At 35.6% G+C, this 18,751-nt stretch overlaps 1 protein-coding gene across 1 annotated transcript in view; it reads left to right on the forward strand.

Annotated features, from left to right (window-relative positions):
- Positions 1-18,751, forward strand: part of TMEFF2 (transmembrane protein with EGF like and two follistatin like domains 2) — a 217,300-nt gene that overhangs the window by 47,669 nt on the left and 150,880 nt on the right. The window lies entirely within an intron of this gene.

The raw sequence follows: 18,751 nt of genomic DNA on the forward strand, positions 1-18,751 counted from the left end.
TCCACTGGACCCGGATCAAGTGGCTGGTTGGTGATAATGAGATTGAGAGGGTTAGCTGAAATTGAATCAAGATGTAACACAATTGGATATTAATTTTCTTTATTGTTCATTGAAAATAAAACATGAAGGAAGGTAATTGAAGTTCAGTATTTGTCATTATAAGGCTTTTAAACTGCTGCATGCTCCTTTTAGCCCACATGGTGCACCTTAATATATGCATGCCCACTGTGGTTTAGACTTTGCCATAACTATTAGATACCCGTTTATATTTTCAATATGTCTCCGAGAGTTCCTGCGGCTACTGATACCAATAATACTGGAATGGGAAGTTTTGAAGCGATTTTAAAGATGAAGGGTGTCCCTCCAAAAAGCAGCAACCTAAAGGGAGTCCAATTGTGCTATCTTTATGTACCCATAGTATCTTAATGATGCCTCCTGATAGGTTACTCTGGTTAAAAATAAAAACTGCATATGAGGTCTTGAAGATTAAAACCAAAATGCTTGTTTTCTTTATTGTAATTACACCAACATTGCTTAGCTTTCACTGACTTGTAGATGGGAAAGTAGTTCAGGAGTAATCACTAAATCATTAATTCCCCATTGGGTGCTCTTACGCAAGTGCCTCTAGCCAGTATTTTCCAACAGCTTCTTGGAAGATTTTTTTTTTAACTGAGAAAAGGCCATTTTAATAATACACACATGCAATCATAGGACTTTAAACAAAATATAATATAAAATCTTAACCAAAGAAAAAGGAAAGAAAAGTGAAACCCGCATCTACTCGTAAACTGCCTAGGAGCCGATGGATGCTAACTGGCTGTCAGGGCTGCCAGGGAAAACAGATAATGAGCTGCGCCAACACTGTTAACGAGAAAGAAATAACCACAGATCATGCCCTACATGCCCAGCCACCTGCACCCTAATCTTGCCTCCTTAGAGACAAATAAGGACAGCCCTTCCCTAATTCTCCAACTCAGTCTCTTGTTAATGGGTCACCTCTTAAATTTTTACTTTTCAAAATTTTAAAATTGTTCTTGGTTTAAAGGCTCCACACATTATTACTGGCCAGTCCTCACCAACAATACTTATTTTGACAGAAATAAAAATGCAAATGCTCCAACTGAGCCTGGATAACAACAGGCCATTTTCTAACTTTTACATCTGGGGAGATTTTTGTGAAGTCAAAGGCAAGCTATTACTTGTACCTCAAAATAAAAACAAAACAACCACCTTCCAAAGGTCACAAAGGAACCACTGCCTTCAAGAGATAGACAGAAAATGTACAAATGCTGTTACTTTACTGCTACATAGATGCATTTTGTGCGTGGAGAGCCTCTTCACTTAACGGTGTAGCTAAGAACTGTATTTTCAGATAACAAGAAAAGCAGTTAGAAAAGGCAAACAGTTACACACAAGAGCATAAACACTTAAATTACCTTAAATTTCAGCTTGCAATAGGTAAAAAGTTTGACATAGATATCCAGAAAGTCAGACAAGGTGATTTTGGGCACAGTAATACTGCCAAACACACTGCCACTCAGTGCAAGCTTTGCTTGCCAAGTCCCAAGGGTGGCCTGGCGTTCTCTGTGCAGTGAACATTTTCTCCCCCGTGACCATCTCACCCACCGGGTGGGCGACTGCAGGAGGGAGACAAACCAGGGGACTCAAGAGGGAGAAGGGTAATGCCTGACTTGGGAGAAAAACCATGGGCTACTTGTGCTAAAAAAGAATCACAACATTTTTATAAGAACCTGAATACAAGTACTGACTGGAATATGACTAGGAGACTGAAGACATCTACCAGAATTATAAATACAGGGGCCCAAACTTATGTTTGGCCATTTATTTTAAAGGGACACATGAAGTCCTTTTTTCTAACGGAGAAAGATAATTACCAATAGAGACTTTTCTTATTGAACTGCTAAAGAAAAATGTATCAAAGTGGTTTTAAATTTGATGGGCAGCTACCTGTTGAAACTGCAATACAAAAGGGTCACTTAAAAAAACCTGAATAACCCATTTGTCTCTCCATCAATGTACAGGATTAAAAAATATTGATATACTGTAATTACAAACAACATTGCAGCATTTTATACTTTTGAGATTTTGTACACTTTACACAATGCAAAATGAGAAAAATATGGACACATAAAATTACACACAAATAATATATCTACAAAGTATTAAATTACAGAGGGCGAAAGCCCCCATTGTTGGGCAGATAGATGCCAGAGTTCCATGCTTCTGTCAAATGTAACCCTTTGAGTCTATCTCATTAACCATAAGTGCCATTTTCTAACAATGCCCTTGAGAGGTAGTATCAAGATAATAATATTCTTACCAGTAAAACTCAACACAGAATAAGGAAGATTTTTTTTTTTAGATTTGAAAGAGTTGCTAGAAAATGTGCAATTGGAAAATAATTTACACATACAGACGCACACACAAATTACAGGCTGTCGCCGTGGAGCTTTATAAAGCTTATGAATTCAGAAAATAGGATATTCACATTCTCTCAATGAATCAAAAATGTAGCAGTCCACACGACTAAGCAGATGACTAAGCAGACACTCAGGAGAAGAGCTTGCAGATCGGGCTGTGGGGAAAATGCTGTCGCCAGGCTCTAAAAATCTAACATAATTATCACTTAAAGAAAGTCAATGTGGGAAATTAATTAAACTTTTTAGGCCATTAATTTTTCTAGTTCTCATATCCCTTTCTTCTTCCACACCCATCCCCTGTTGTGCTGTAATCTAGCCCAATATCAAAAATATGTTAGAAGTTTTAAGAACCAAACCCGGAGTTTCTGTTAGTTATTTTCCCACAGTATTTTTACTTGCCTGAAGCTTATCATCTTCTGAGAATGATCTACTTTTTTCCTAACTAGAAAGACCTTAAAATTTCTTAGAGTTGCTATATGAGGAAGAAACCTTGCATACTGGCAAGATTTCAGTTATTTCGTCTTGTGTGAGGTTTACAATTTTGCAAAGATTCTTTATGGCCTTATTTTCATATATTGACCTTCATGAACTCATTCTTTCAGGTGTCTCATGGTAGTAAATGTGGAAGTAAATATGCTTTGCTTCACTCACCTGCTACCGTTTGGATGTGGGGGACTTTTTAGTTAACCAGTTGACTTAAGCAACTGAGAAGCTGTTTCTCAGCTGCTTCTTCTCTCTTAAAAAGGATTCCAGCTTCTAGAAGTGTCACATTGACATAAGAAGAACAAATTTGTATGATACTTTCTATATCCTGCTCTCTCTTCTAAGTTCTATAGGTAAGATAAGACGTTTAATCATTGTGACAACCCTAGAATGTGTAGGTGGAACTGAGGCACACAGAAGTTAAGTAACATCTCCAAAATAGCACATTGAGTAAGTGGCAGGTCAGGATTTAAACTTGAGCTAACCGCATCTAGAATCTTGGACCTTAGCCGCGCTTATACAGAAATGTACTCACGTTTTTCCAATTATACAGAAGAGACGTCCCCAAAAAGTCAAGATGAGTGCTTTGTCCTTTTATCATATGGTAGACATGCTACTTCAAAAATACTGAGGCCTTAGTCTTTGGAATCAGTCTGATTCTGAGCATAATGTAAGTTGTTTTTTTTAAATGCTACTATCAAGTTCATTTAAAAACAAATATTTTAAAGAAAAACATATCTGAAAATTGGCACTATACATTCTCATATTCTTCTCTTTGCTTTTTCTTTTCAGCTCAGCATTTTATAGTAAAAGGAAATGCATATATATTTAAAGGTTCCTCTATACAATGGTAATAGATGCCATTCAGTATTTTAGAGAGAACATAATCAGAAGCATAGATACATAAATATGTGTTTTACAGTGAACAATTTTGGTTTAAAACTAAACTACATAGTCGACTTTCAAAAAAAGACAAAATGAAATGTCTTGTATTAAATAATGTTAACATTAAATAATTAATAATGTTAAATGTTGTTAAATAATTTAATGTTTTATGTATTATGACTAGCACTATAGGACATGCACTTTTACGTCCTTAGAAAATGAGTTTTATTCTATAAAAAATGTTTATTTGATTTTCCCTTCAAAAAGAGACAATATTTCAGGAAATTATATCCCTTTCTTTCAAGTATGTTAACTCATAATATTCATTAAAAACCTCTCAAATTTGTATTTTTTGGAAGTTCCAGAACACCCCCAAATTGTAAATTAGTCATTATTTGCCCAAAAAGCTGACATCCATAAAGTCAAATTAGATATAATGCCACCAATTAATATGATATTTAATAGTTAAACTGTCGATGTTAAACCACCTATTTTTTGGCATTTGGAGCATTATTTTCTCTCTCAGTAAAGTAACTGGAAAAAACTAAAATGAAAGCGAAACAACTCTTTGTTTGTCCTTACTCTGGAACAAGATGCAGACAAAGTGTTACCAGATCGACCTTGGCATATGCACACAGGCATGCACAACACACATATATTAATTAATTTAGCCAGTTTTCTGATTGTTTACAAAACAAAGGATAGAATCAAGTTTTAAAAAGTATGGAAAAGAATTCAGTAAAATTCCTGTTGGAGGAGCCACAGGGACGGTAAAAGTGGCTCTATGTCTATGTCACCGTCACTGGACAAGGAGAATGGGACACTCAGAGAACACAGAGGACGGAATGGGCATAAAAGGGTGGGAAAGTGTAGAATCAAAAATCTTAAGACGTCAGATAAATCCACTTACCAATTATTCAGTCTCATGCCCTTAACAATTAGTAAAAACTAAATTTCATACTAATCTTTATTAAAATACAGAAAAGGAGGAAACATTTTTCCAAGTTATACTTAATGAAGTCAGGAAGCGAGGTGATGGTGATGGGGACAGTTTGGGAAGTATTATAAGCCCTTATGAATGAGAGATTTTATTGTTTTTCTTACTGTACTTGAAAATGAATTTTCCTCCAAGTTACGTTTTTCTGACCAGATGAATTGGATTTATAATTTTGTGTTTTGATACCAACTGAGTTTTCTAAACAATCCAGTAATACATGTAGTTCTTTTTAATGTAAGTGCTTGTGTAAACACATAGCTAAAACCTATTTTAATGGAATACAGACTGGCCTAAGAGCAGGACGTTATGAAGTAAAAAGTCAACGAAATAAATAGCTGTAATGTACATATGATCCTTCATTCTAAATTAAAGGTGACTATTAAGAATATCACTAATATGAGACTATAGGTCCTACATTCTTCAGAGAAACCACTTCATAAATGCAGAGAAGACTACAAGAAGGTGATTCTGCTACTCAGAAATTAGCAAAAAATTGTGGTTGTCATGGGGATACTTAAATTACAGAAAGAAAGAAATCAGGATATGATGAATATAATTAATTTTTCTTGAAGTTCAACTTATGCAAGGTTAAAGCACATTTATTATATGAATGTCTAGTCACCCGTGATATTTCAAAAATGAATACCAGATTTGCAATATATGTAAATTAGGCAAATCTTGTCATTGAAGTCCTCAGCAAATACAATAAAGTGTAGTCACTCACTGATGACTTTAATTTTCCCATGTGGTTTTGCATAAATAAATATACAAATAAGTACATTTATAAAAATAGAAGGCTGTTTTTTGTTACTTTTTGCCCTTTTTAATAGGAACAAAATAAATCAAAGTGAATGTAATAGACCACATACACTAGACATTATATGACGTGTGAAAAATTGCTGTCATGCTGAGCAGTAGACCACCCCTTCAGGGTGGAATTTGAGCAGCTCACACATGCCCAGCTTTGCTGCTAACTCTAAATTAGAGAAACAATAGATTCGGATTAGATTAGAGAAACAGATCAGGCAAACAAGTGAAAAATATGAGTGTTTAAAAAAAAATTAAAGGAGTAACGGTTTGGTAAGGTTTATGGTAAAATGAAGAGGTCATGCCTTGTCTAAATGAGCAAACTAAGTCCTCTAAGAGTTGTCCTGTGTGAATTTGTATCCACACATGCTAGATCTGACTTTTCACAGGAAGCTGATGATCTAGATTTTTATACAAAACTTCTTAATCTTTAACTGTGGGCAAGTAATGTAAACATTGAAATCATCTAATGGGCCACAAAAGAACTACTGTCAGTAACTAGTTTTTTACTTTCTTAGAGGTCTTTATGTAGCATTGTCCTTAGTAAGTAGGCTAAAATCTGACCAACTAAGGAATTTGTTGGTTGGAATCTTATTGCATTTTCTCAGTTGTGAATATGAAGTAGTCCAGTGTGTTTTATCAGTGGTGGCTTCCAATAAATTGACAACTCCTTCAGCCTGCAGCGATGTAAGTCTATCTTTCAGAAGATATACCTAATATATTCTCTCAGTTCTTGTATTCCAAACCATGGATTATTTCTGGAGTTAACAATTGTTTTGGTTCACAACAAAAGTTTAAATAGGCTCCAATCAGAGTATTTACTAATTGCTACTCTTGTCTTTTGTCAATCTTCAGACAGATTTTATGCATAATAACCACAAGGAGCTACTATTTTTGTGATACAAATTAAGGTACACTCACTCATTCCATGTGCCAGACTAAGTTCATCGTTACAACAAGGGTCCCTGTTTTCAATCTACATGTAACAAACATATGATAACTAAAATGTACATAATGCTTAAAATTTACAAACTATATTCTCATAGATCTTAGATATAATATTTTGATCCTAGATATAATGAAAACACACACGAAACTCTTCCTTTCCCCTTTAGCTCCCCAAAGACGGTTTTTCAAAAGTTACTTAATGGACTCCTTTCTTATGTTTTCAGGGAAGACTCCATCACCTGAAATTTACAGCTTTTTCTGGTTTATATCATCACAGTGTAATAACATAAACTATTTCTATAGCATTTTTTTCAGTTACATTTGCTCATAAATCTATGAGGATTTAAAGAGATATTTTATTTAAAGGATCTCAGTGTTCTAGGGTATAGATGATAGTCAATAAATACAAATATCCTAAGTTATCTCTGTTTTGGCCACTTTCTTTCCAAATGCACCTATTTTATCCATCTTTTCAGCGCATTCCAGTGACTGAAACAAAATTCCGATCATGCTAATTCCATACTCTAACATGTGCTATGGATTCTTCCTGCCTCTGGAAGACAGGGCATAGTTTGCAAGGTCCTCTCTGAGCCTGGTTTTCATTGCTTCCCCTTTATCATATGCTCTATTCAAACTAAACTTCTCGTTAAGCTTCTCTCTCAGGTTGGTCTCTTTGCTACTATTTTCCATCATCTTGCCATTGTTTTACTACCTTTTTCCCTCACCAATTACATCTTATAAAGATCTTACTCAATCCCTGGGGTTCAGTTTACTGCAGTATTTCTACACCACTTCTCTATTTCCAAAGCACTGTGTGGCTCTTAAATCACATCTGTAAATATTACAGCCTAAAGATGAATGAAGTACATGCCTTAGATCTAGTACAAAATCACAGGTATGTTTAGGATAAAGCCTTGATCCTGTTCACTTTTGTCTACCTCCCAGAAAGGGAGGTTGCCTTCCACATAGTAAATGTTCAACAAATATTTATAGAATTGACTTAGTAGAAACCACAAAAGCCATTAAGACCAGCTTCCTACCCTATTCAGAAATCCCCTTTACACCTCCGCCACTGCCAGACTCTAGCAAAAACATGAAATTTCATTACATCATGAAATAGTATTTATTTTTGTTGAAAAATTGAAATTATTATAAAGTTCTTTCTTGTTTTCCATCTTGCTTTCAGCCTTTCCTGTGAAATTTAAATATTAAAAATGTCCTTCTTCTACATGGCAACCTTTTAAATATTAAATAGTGCTTACCGTAGTCATTCTCTTCTCCTGTTAAACCTCACCCATCTCTTACCCCCACTTTCCTTTTTTCTAATATGACCCTGTTCTGGCCAGCCTCTTTTTAAATGTTGCTCATTTCATCAGTTGCTTCTTTTAATGAGGAATCCAGAATTGACTGGTCAAAATGCTCTGTGAATGATCTGATCTGACCAGTCAGGGTGCAATGGAAATACCCTTTCAGTGTGAGCACCTTACTCTTGCAATGCAATCTACAACTTTAGCAGCCAAATCATGTGTTTGGCTTATCGTGAGCTTCAGCAAAACACAACCATTTGGTGAGTGATTGCTATCTGCCAGGCACCACAAGCCCTTTCACAAATGTTATCTCAGTAAATTTGTAGTTGATTAAAGCTCCCAAGTAATTGTCACATGAATTGCATCAAGAAAAGATCACTCTTCAACATGTATAATTGCTATTCCAACAAAAAATCTAAGAATTTTCATTTATCCTGAATGGGTTTGCCTCATTCATTTAGGCCTATCAAGATCATTTATATCTTGTTTCTGGTGTCAAAGAAAGTAGTCAGTTTTCCCAGCTTTGAGTCAACCATGTATTTGATAAGGACACCATTTAATTTTCAGCTAAGACACTGATAGAAAAACTGTTGAATGGAACAGAGCCAAGGAGAGAAGCTATCTAGTGTTCATTCTACTGATTCATAATTAAAATTCTTAAGGTAGGGCTCTTCAGTAGCTCCAAATTTACCTAAATTTTCTAGCATTTTTTGTCCATTCTCTGTTATAGCTACAGGAGCATCATGAAATTTCAGTAAGTGCCTAAGATTATGATGGAAATCCCATGAACTATAAGAGTGGCTTGGTGTGCCTTAGTCTGAGTGTGCTCTCTGTGTTGTTTATTTATTTATTGGGCTTATTTGGTTTACCACTTACTAGAGGTTCTGAGTTAATACTTTGACAACACTTTATGAGATTTCTCAAAGTTAATAATTGTCTGACAACTCTGTGGATTTCGTACTTTGACACTTATCCATTTTAGAAAATTGGGTCCTTTGCTCATGTCTAATCTTAAGGGATTTCCTCTCTTCGCCATCATTTCCCAGTGATTACCCAGAATGATTTGTTTCACAACCTTTCAAATGTAATTTATCTGTGTCTGGACTTGAACATTCATTTAAAGAGGCTAAATGCTTGCATAATCTTTGCTTTTATTTTGTGCTTCAATTACCTCTTTATGATGCTGTCTTTCCTAATGTGAAGATAATTCTCCCAGTGGAGAGAAATGAAAGCAAACCACCATTTTATCACATTTAACAGTATATAATTTTTCCCAAGCAGTGATTGTATGCATCAATTAAAACATATTTTTACTCTTATACAGTGTTTATATTGTATAACACACATTAAAAAGAAAACTTTGTAGTATTCTTAGTATAGATGAGAAATATCAGATATTTCAGCCTCTTGGTCCGATTCTTAAAGATTGCTGCCTCTCTTCTGTATTTGTCTTGGATTCTGTTCCTCCCTTCATATTTTGCACATTTCACTTGAATAGGAACTCATCAGAAGAAAGCCCTAAGCAACCACACTGGTTTCCTTGGATACCAATTCTTTTATTTTCCTTATCAGTATCATTTGCGATTGTATTATCAGATTTTCGATTTTTACTCTGTACCTTCTTTAAATTTTCTGGCCATGGAACCCCCAGGGGGACTATGATAGCTATTGCTTCTTAAATTGTTTTTTGATATAATTTCTTAAAAACTTGGGTATGCTTTAGTAGCCTTTTCTGGACTGCTAAAATGTCATGGATGCTTTCTCTAAAAGTTTCCATTATTTCAGATTCAGGGATAAGCTCCTCTTGCTGGTAAAGAGAAATCAGGAATAGAAACTCCACTGTTTTATTTTCAACCTGAGGAATGCTGTTTCAGCAAGATGGAACAATTTTTAGCTGCTCATTATTAGGAGAAAGGGCTTTCTAGTAAATGTCCAGGTGGTGGAATTTGCAGTAAGTTGCCTCTTTTAACACTTGTGTGATTTCTGTAATAAAACACCTGCATCATACAAATACTTGTTAGAAGTGTGAGTTCTGAACCTCAGCCAGACCTACAGTATCAGAAACTCTGTGTTTCACTAAGCCCTTGAGGTAACTGTCCTGCCACTAAAATTTGACTTGGTGTGATTCCACACTTACATACAGGTAAGTGGTAGTCATATTATAAAAATTATAAGTTATAAAAAATTATTTTATAAAGATACCATGTATTTGGACAGTGTGTTGTGGAGTTGAGAGGTCTTATGAATCAAAAAAGGAAGAGATAAGGTAGGCAACTTCATAAAAATAGGGGGGAAAGCTTAGCAATTAACCTTAGGATGAAGTGTCTTTCCTTTCTTACCACGATCAACTCATATTTAAGTCTTAAAATGGAAAAGTACTTGTATTTAACCTTTTATGATTCAGAGAGCCATTTAATTGTAATTGCAGCTAATCCAATTAAAGATGGATTATAATAACTGCTGAATTAATAGGTCATGAAATACTGAGTTTAATTAGTAGATTCCTGTTTATTTTGAAAAAAATGAAAAATACTCTTCTTAAAATATTATATGAAAACTCTTTAAAATTATAGTCTAGACTTAAAATTGTGGGGGTTACATTATTTTAAAATAAAAAACAAACAAAAAGGAAGCCTAACAAAGAATGGCATAGCATGTAATTTGAAGGAAAATCTTAGTTCCCAGTTTTATATTTATTAAATTTAAATTATTACTTTACACCTTCAATCTTGAAAGAAAAAATATTAATTTTTAATTTTCTGTTTCCCTGGACAAATTAAAATTATTAATATGTACACTGAAATAATAATAAAAAGTACTACTACTAATAGTATTAATGGATAATTTTTACTTTTTAAAATTACAAATTACAATGTAACACAATCTAAGTCACTTATAAATATGTTACATCTGTTTGTTGCATATTTACAGAAAGCCATACAATTGCATGTAAGCCATACAAGTGACTTACATTAACATGGGATGTAATATTTTAATGTTAGTGTAGTTTTTTAAAGAGCTATGGAAATAAATAAAGGAGATCTTTCTCTTAAAAAACTAATGACTATAAATATGGCAAATAATTACACAACTAAAATTAAAGGACTGCTTTTTTTTTTGCATAATACAGATTATGCAGTGCATTTTGCCCCAGTCTTTTCAACTATTCCCAGAAGCATATTAAAAAGATCTACATTCTCTACATTCCCACAAATGTGCACATTAAGGTCAAGGCCTCAGACTAAGAAATTCTGGAGCAATATTGGGAAATCTTTAATCATCAATATCATATTTCCTTAATTCTATGCTACAATATTTTCATATTTTAACATTTTTGCAGTCAGGATGCATCTTAAAACTGAAATGTAAGAACAAATATGAGGCCTTTAAAGTCTTGCATGGGGGATTTTTCAGGGTTACCAGAGCTAATGTATTCAAGTGTTTTTTTTCCTAAAAGTGTCCTTTTTCCTTGGATAACCCAAGAACCACCTACTCCATGGCCAGAAGGATACTACTCTTATCAAAAGATAAATCTGTTTCTTTCCTTATATTTTTTAACATGCTGGTAGAAAGTGTCAGGATATTTCATTCTCTTCTTTTTCAAATTCTCCACTGGGTTATATTTTCAAGATGACTTAGAGGTACCCTAATGAGAGAATTGGTAGACATTAAAAAAAAACCAATCGATTCAGAATATACGATTAGGAAACTCTCAAGGAGCCAATTCTAAGGCCTGCTTGAGGATTGTGGGATTCCTTATAGCTGGTTCAGCCATTGGCCCAGTAGGTACATAGAAATATAAACTGGCACCAGAGCTAAAATACCGAATTTAGGAGCCCCAGGCCAGAACAGGTTAAGATTACTCTGTTCTCAGCGCACACATATGGGGCATCCAGGAATGTCCCAGAGGAAATATGTCGCCGGTGAAAGACATATTATGGCAATACACATCAGATTCACAAATCACCCAGGACGCACCGGCTGTGCGCACCCCGGGGAGCTCCCCTGCCTCCTGGGCGGTGCCGCCAGGAGCCGCTGCAGCACCTGGAAGGAAACGCGTTCCTGAGAGCAGCAACCTCCTAGAACGAAACTGCTTTCTCCGTTGGCATTCGGAAGCTGCCGAACAACCGTAACCATGGTTTTCTTAATGTTTTAAACAGGTTTATTATCAGCGTCCCATCTTTCTGAAAGCTTCAGAAAGGCTTCATTGCACTGTTAGGAAAAAATTAGCCTATAGTACCTGATAAGCTTCTGGCATATTCAAAATCTTGCAGCCTTCCTAATGCTGCCCCAGCACCTTCTTTCCTATTAAAATTGAGTTGCACAAGAATTAAAATATATGCTGTTTGTCTACATTTTTCTTGAGATAAGGCAGCAACAGTTAACTTGTTGGGAAGTTAATTTTCTATCTTCAAATTCAAGTATTCATTTTTAGCATATCCTTCCTCTTGTCAGAATATTATGTCTGATTGTACAAGAATTTATAAAGGAAGCCCAATTTGGGTGTGTTTATAGTAGGTAACATTAAAAGTAAATTTGAAAGTTGAAATGATTTATAAAAATATTTGTTAGTAATCGAGGTTAAAACTAAGAATATCATAGCATTAATATTCTAATCTTAAAAATAAGATTAGAAGGACGTCAAAGTGTAAGTTGGGTCTTTTTTTTTTTGTAGATTTAAGGATTTTCGCTAAGCTCAGACTCACTATTATGAGGAAGAATAACATACCAATATAAAGAGATTGTTACTTAAAATGCTCAAGATTTTTTGAATTGCCATATTTAGGACTTACATTTTAAAAGATTGGGCTTTTCAATTAATGTAAAACTAAAATTACAAAATTGTAGCGTTGCTCCATTTTTGACTTTAGACACAGTCAACTCTGTTCTTGCCTGGCCTTGGGAGCACAGTGTTTCAGCATTTGCCCCAAATAACTATTCCCGGCCAGCAAGTCATTTCATTGACTCCTCCAAAATAAACACTGGGACTTCTAATCTAGTTTAAACAAACTAGACACTGCATTGTTGATTGCTCGAATGTTCCCCAAATGAATAATTTTTACATTTTGGATTTAGGAAAGGAAGAGGTCGGAGAGAAGGCAGAAGGGCAGCACTTACAGATGGAAGGGAAAATATTCTAACAATATTGAGAATTCACACAGATAACAGCTGTGAATTAGGTGACTCGTGATATTTAATGAACCCTGTGTAATGTGCTGTATTGTTAGTCAATATGTGGCTCTCTGTAAGCATTTACAAAATTACACCTTGATGAATAATAAGGTCTGGTAGACTTTTCTTTCTCCCTGCTGATAGAGAATCATTTGGAAATGGTCCGAGGCCATCCAGGTGCCACCATTGCGCTGGGTTCTCCCAGGGCTGAGGGAGGAGCTGCAGACTCTCATCTGTCAGAAAGCCTGGCCAGGGAAGCTGTTTGCTGCTAATAGTCTCACTGATGTACTTAGCATTTAACTGTCAGGGTAAGAAGGCGTCACTGACACAACGCACCACTAAGCGCTGTGGTTCTAAATTACTTAGTAAAACAACAAAATTCAAAAACCCCAAACAAGAATCACTCCTATGTTTATAAAAATAAATAAATAAATAAATAAACAAACAAACAAACAAATAAATAAATACAATAGGAAAACGGACGAATGAATTGCCTGCAGTGGGAAGAGGGGGCACTCTTTTAAAGCAGCAAAGCAAGTGGGTTTTTTTGTAGTTGGGAGGTAGCTCCACATAGTAAAAGGGGACAGGTTCTGAGGTTTAACCAAGCAGGATTTCTCTACTCTGGAGAAGTTACGCAGCCTCTCTGAGACTCAGTTTCTCTGAGACTGTGAAGAGAAGGCACCAAGGCCTGAGCATAAAATACCAAGTAATTTTGTGAGAGTTATTTTCTCCTCACACTACTTTTAAGTGTGTCCTTTCCTGTACCTCAAGTGTAATTAGCGTGGCAATATCTGGAGAACATCAGGCTGTGCCATGAAGCCTGAAAGGTGCGTCCATGGCCTCGGTTTGGGATTGGCAGCTTGAGTTCACCTTTTATTGTTCTCGTACAAATCCTGATGCTTTTCTTCTGAAATATACCAGACAGCATCTTCATACAAGTCGTTGAACGTATTTGAGATACCTGAATAATTTATAGGACTTTCTTGATTACCAAACCTGTCATATAGACTTAGCAAATGTATTCACAATTGGAAACATTTCCATAGAAAGGAAATGGTAAGTTATTCAGGTTCTACTTTTCCCCATCACCTAATTAATTAGCACAGCATATTAAGGATTTGTTTTATGTATAAAGTAATATTCAACTAGATGTAATGAAAGAAGATAAAAAATGTTTCAGGAAATGTTTACAAATACTTCACCTTTTTTCTTTGTTTGAAGGGAGAGTATTGCTTCTTTTTTAGATATCTGCATAATCACCTGAATTTTTTCATTTCTATCTAGATTTTGGTATATATGTCCATGTTTATTGTTATTTTTTAAAACAAAATTGTATTAAACTTACTTTCTCTAAAATATTTTACTTTCTCTGTACTTAAATGAGTGTTAGCATACTCTAAATTTAAGGACATTCCTGGTGACTTTAAAAATTAATCCTTTAAAAAGGTGTCTAATAGAAACTTGATACAATATAAAATAGATTATTTCTATTTCTATAGTATTTGTTTTAAAAATTATGAACTGTGCTTTTTATTGAAGCTGTGATGAATATATTTTTAACTCATAGATGGCTTTACCTTATATATTTGCTTGAGAATAATTTTATCTATTTTACTTACTTGCATATCTCCTCTCTACTACATATATTTTAAGACATGACTTCTAGTTTAAAATAACATTCCATTAGCCTGAAAACAAGGAGGGGCATTTTTCAAACCTTTGAGACACACTGGTTTCCAAATGTTTATCCTTCCAAATGAGAAAACTTAAAAAAAAAAAAAGGTTCTTTGCTATTACAGTTTCATACAAGTGATGTTGTTTGGGATGAGGAATGGTAATGGCTCTTTCATGATATGCTTTCCAAGTTAATTAATGTCTCTTTTATGAGAAGTTTGGTCATAATAGCTTTTCAGAGGATGTAAGGCACCACTAATTCTTGATATAAGAAATAAAAACAGGTCTAGAGTGACTAACCTAGTCTTCAAAAGGGCTGTGCTTGGTGGGCATTGTGCTTGTTGGGTAATGAGAAATAAGGAGGCATCCATGACTTGCGACAAAGTTTGAAATACTGGAAGACTATTTGTGTTTCCTCTTAGTTTTATGAGCGCTATGAATGACTCTTCTGTCTTTACATGTTTAAATTCCATTTGCCAGGTGTCAGCCAAGAAACCCATTTCCTACCTGCTTATTTGTGCTTTCTGTCATCTGAAAATTTTTATAAGTGCTCAGTTTGCTTCTCTGAGGTTGGCTGAATAAATTTGCAATACTTGCTGATCGTATCCATCCAGAAGATCCTGACAGTTTCACAACTGTGTCAGGGATCCAGATATTATTCTCGAGAGTCTTAATTTGACCTGGAGAAAAGCATCTAGACCCACAGAAGAAAGAATTGGGCATTCATCACTTCAGCCAGCCCTTTGTCAGGTGACGCACAGAGCCCCATTAGAAGGTCTTCAATAGGGAAAAGCCTGGCTGCATCCTCGGGTTAAGGAAAGGTGATGCAGTTTATAACTGCTGAGACAGGGGAGATGAGGGAGAGATGGATAAATCAGTTCAGACGAAGCCATAAAAAGAAAAGAGTGTGAGTGCTTCCCCTATGGCCCTGTACCCCATACCCCCTCCAGTTTGCAGACTAGACATTCATTTTCATAATGATTGCATTCATGTATGTTTATCGTAAAGTGCTGGAAGTCAGGTGGTTAAATTCGGATGCTGCTGGATGAGATTTATTACCCAGCAGCACTGCGGGCTCGGAGTGCTTCAGTTAGGAAAGACTGAAAGGTGCACTTAGAGGAGCAGCTGATCCGTTCTTGGCAGGCAGAGTACCGCTGAAGTAACAATTTGCAGTAGTTTTACACTCCTGTCAGTGCCAGTTGGCAAACTAATGGAGATGATGGGATGAAAGAACAAAATGTCACAACAGAAAGGAATGACTTGAAAATTCAAACATTTTCTTATTTCTCATAATCCTTCTGAATCAGAATTAAATCAGTCTACAAATGAACCAACTCGATATTGAATGAAAGGCAGCTTTCTGCACAAATTTTTTTCCAAGTAGAAAAATCGATTAACATTCTTTTGACCATTAGCTTGTTCTAAACATCATCATGTTTCATAATAACTCAGAGAACTAGTTTATAAACAGGAATATTGATTTTAAGAGAATAAGTTTTAGTTGAGAATAGCAATTGATACAGATGTCAAAAGCTTACATTAAGGATTCCCTTTGCAGTGGTATAGTAGAAAATCATGCCAATGTAGCAAGGTCAATTCTAAACTATTATTTTCTAATAGTGGGTATAATATATCTCCCAGGTGTCCTCCTAATGCTGATCATGTGGATTCACTATATGATCTCTGCCTGTCGCTACAGACTACACTAGGAAAACCAATTGTGCACACATTATAAGTCATGTTTTTAAACTTCAGAGATTTAATAAGTGTTGTTGACATCCCATGATTCACTCAATTTTAATGTTGTTTTTTAATCCAGTAAAATTACCCCAATTTTTGACTCTAGAAAAAAAACTGTAAGTTTATCAAAACAAATAAGAGAAAATCAAATTAGCACATTACATCAAATGTTCAATGCAAGACAAATTAATGTGAAATACAGATGCTGGCAGATGTCACAAATATTGTCTCAGTAACTACACTTACGGGTGAATCTTCAGAGGGACTACAAGACAGCAGCCATAGCACATCAGGAACGATCTACAAGTAACTTGCCAAAGGCTGAGATGTAATCTTTTCCTTCATATAATTTTACAGTGCAGCTTTGTGGTGGCTTACTTATTTGTCCCCCATGTGATACAAAGGAGAAATTGTTTCACATTCAGATGGAATAATAAATAGCTTTTTCAGTCACATAAATTGCATTATCTGTCACGTGGCTGCTATAAAGTGCAGAGCCCAATTCGTGTGCCTTGTTATTATATGTACATCTTAAAATAATATATATTCCTTACTTTCATCTCTTGATTCCAGTCTGATTCTTATAACCTCACTTTGTTTTTGCCATTCCACTAGGCTTTTCTGTATTTATAAATGACTGAATGATTAAGTCACATTGAAAAAGGCAATCATAAAGTTCTACCAATCTATTGCTACTTGAGAGTATTCTTTTAAAAGGCATACAAAATAAAGGATATTTTTATACAGTGTTTATATGCATATTCATCCTCTGATCTTCTTATTCTACACTAAATTAGTCTGTGGACCAAGCAGATGCATGCAGTTAATTTCATAAATACACTTGATTTCATTGTCTATTGAGCACTACAGAAGCCATACGCTGCAATTCCATGAACTGGATTTAAAAAGACCATGAAAATCACACAGTCTTTGGCAGGCCTAAGCCACTCCAAAAGGAGAAATGCCTATCCCTCTTAAGAAAATCCACATAACTTACCATCTGACTTTATTTCTGGAACCTTCAAATAAAGTGCCTACATTGGCAGAGTCTAAATTCCTCTGACATCAGCTTTAGCAGAGTGGAGGTTAGCTATTATACACCAAAATATTTCTCTTGTATATTTCCTGTTGGAACGATTCCTGTTACTAAGTATTTTTTTTAGCACTAAGGAAATCAAATTCTGTTTTTGCTTTTTCACTGGAGAGCACAGGGGTGTGCATGGAGTGGGGCCAGATTTTATTATGGCTGCCTGGTGCACATTTTTTAGGGAACAGAACAAATGCTACTTTACTCTCCTTATCCAGCCTCCACATAATTTGCATATTTACCTGTTGAATGTTTTCAAAACTTGTATCATCATTATCACTGCTTATTGTGGGCTCTCAGCATTTCTCTCCTGAGTAAGTTGCTCTCAGCAGCTCTCCCCTGTCCTCATTCTTGCTTACATGCAGGCCATACTCCTTGTAGCTGTAGTCTTATCTTTGAAATCCCCAAATTTGACTGTGTTACTTCTCTGGTGAAAATGCCAATAGCACTGAATTCACTCCTGGAAGAGAGAAGAGGGCTGAAATCCTGAGTTGGATAGAATCTTGCTGTTCAAGTGAGGTCTTCCAGCCAGTAGCATTACCACCACTTGGGATCTTGTTAAAGCTGCAGAATGGAGGCCCCACCAGCTGAATCAGAAGGGGGTTGCATTTTGTCCAACAGATTGTCCAGGTGAATTGTTTGCCCATTAAAGCTAGTGAAACCCTGGTTCTAAAGGCTACCTCAGTCTAGCCCTATCTTGCCTGTCCAGCCACCTCCTTCTACCACCTCCCTCCCTTTCCTCCTTCCAACTTTGCTGTCACTGGCTCTCATTTCTCTGGACACAAGATGATCTTTCCATGCCTCCAGCCCTCTATATACAAAATGGTCTCTTGGTTCAGAATTTTCTTTCCTGGATTCCCTACCTAAGGAGCTACTGCAGGTGCTTTAAGATCAAGGCCAAATATTCTCTCATCTGGTCTTTCTTTTCAAATTATGGCAGCTGACAAATCACAATTAGCTGCTTTGATCCTCTTTGTTCTTGTGGTACATTTACATATTTATTTTTAGAGCACTTATTATATTATGTTGGAATTACCTGCTGACATGTTTCTTTCCTTCACTAGACTATGTTTTCAATTCCCTGATACTTAGTAGAACTCAGACAACATGTAGGGCCTTGACAAATGGTTGTTCAAGAAAGCTAAGAGCGAATGGACACTATAAGGGTTCTCTACATCTTGCTCAAGGCAAAAAAAAAAAACACACCCAA

This window comes from Miniopterus schreibersii (genome assembly GCF_964146895.1).
Source record: "Miniopterus schreibersii genome assembly, chromosome: 7".
Classification (NCBI taxonomy): Eukaryota; Metazoa; Chordata; class Mammalia; order Chiroptera; family Miniopteridae; genus Miniopterus; species Miniopterus schreibersii.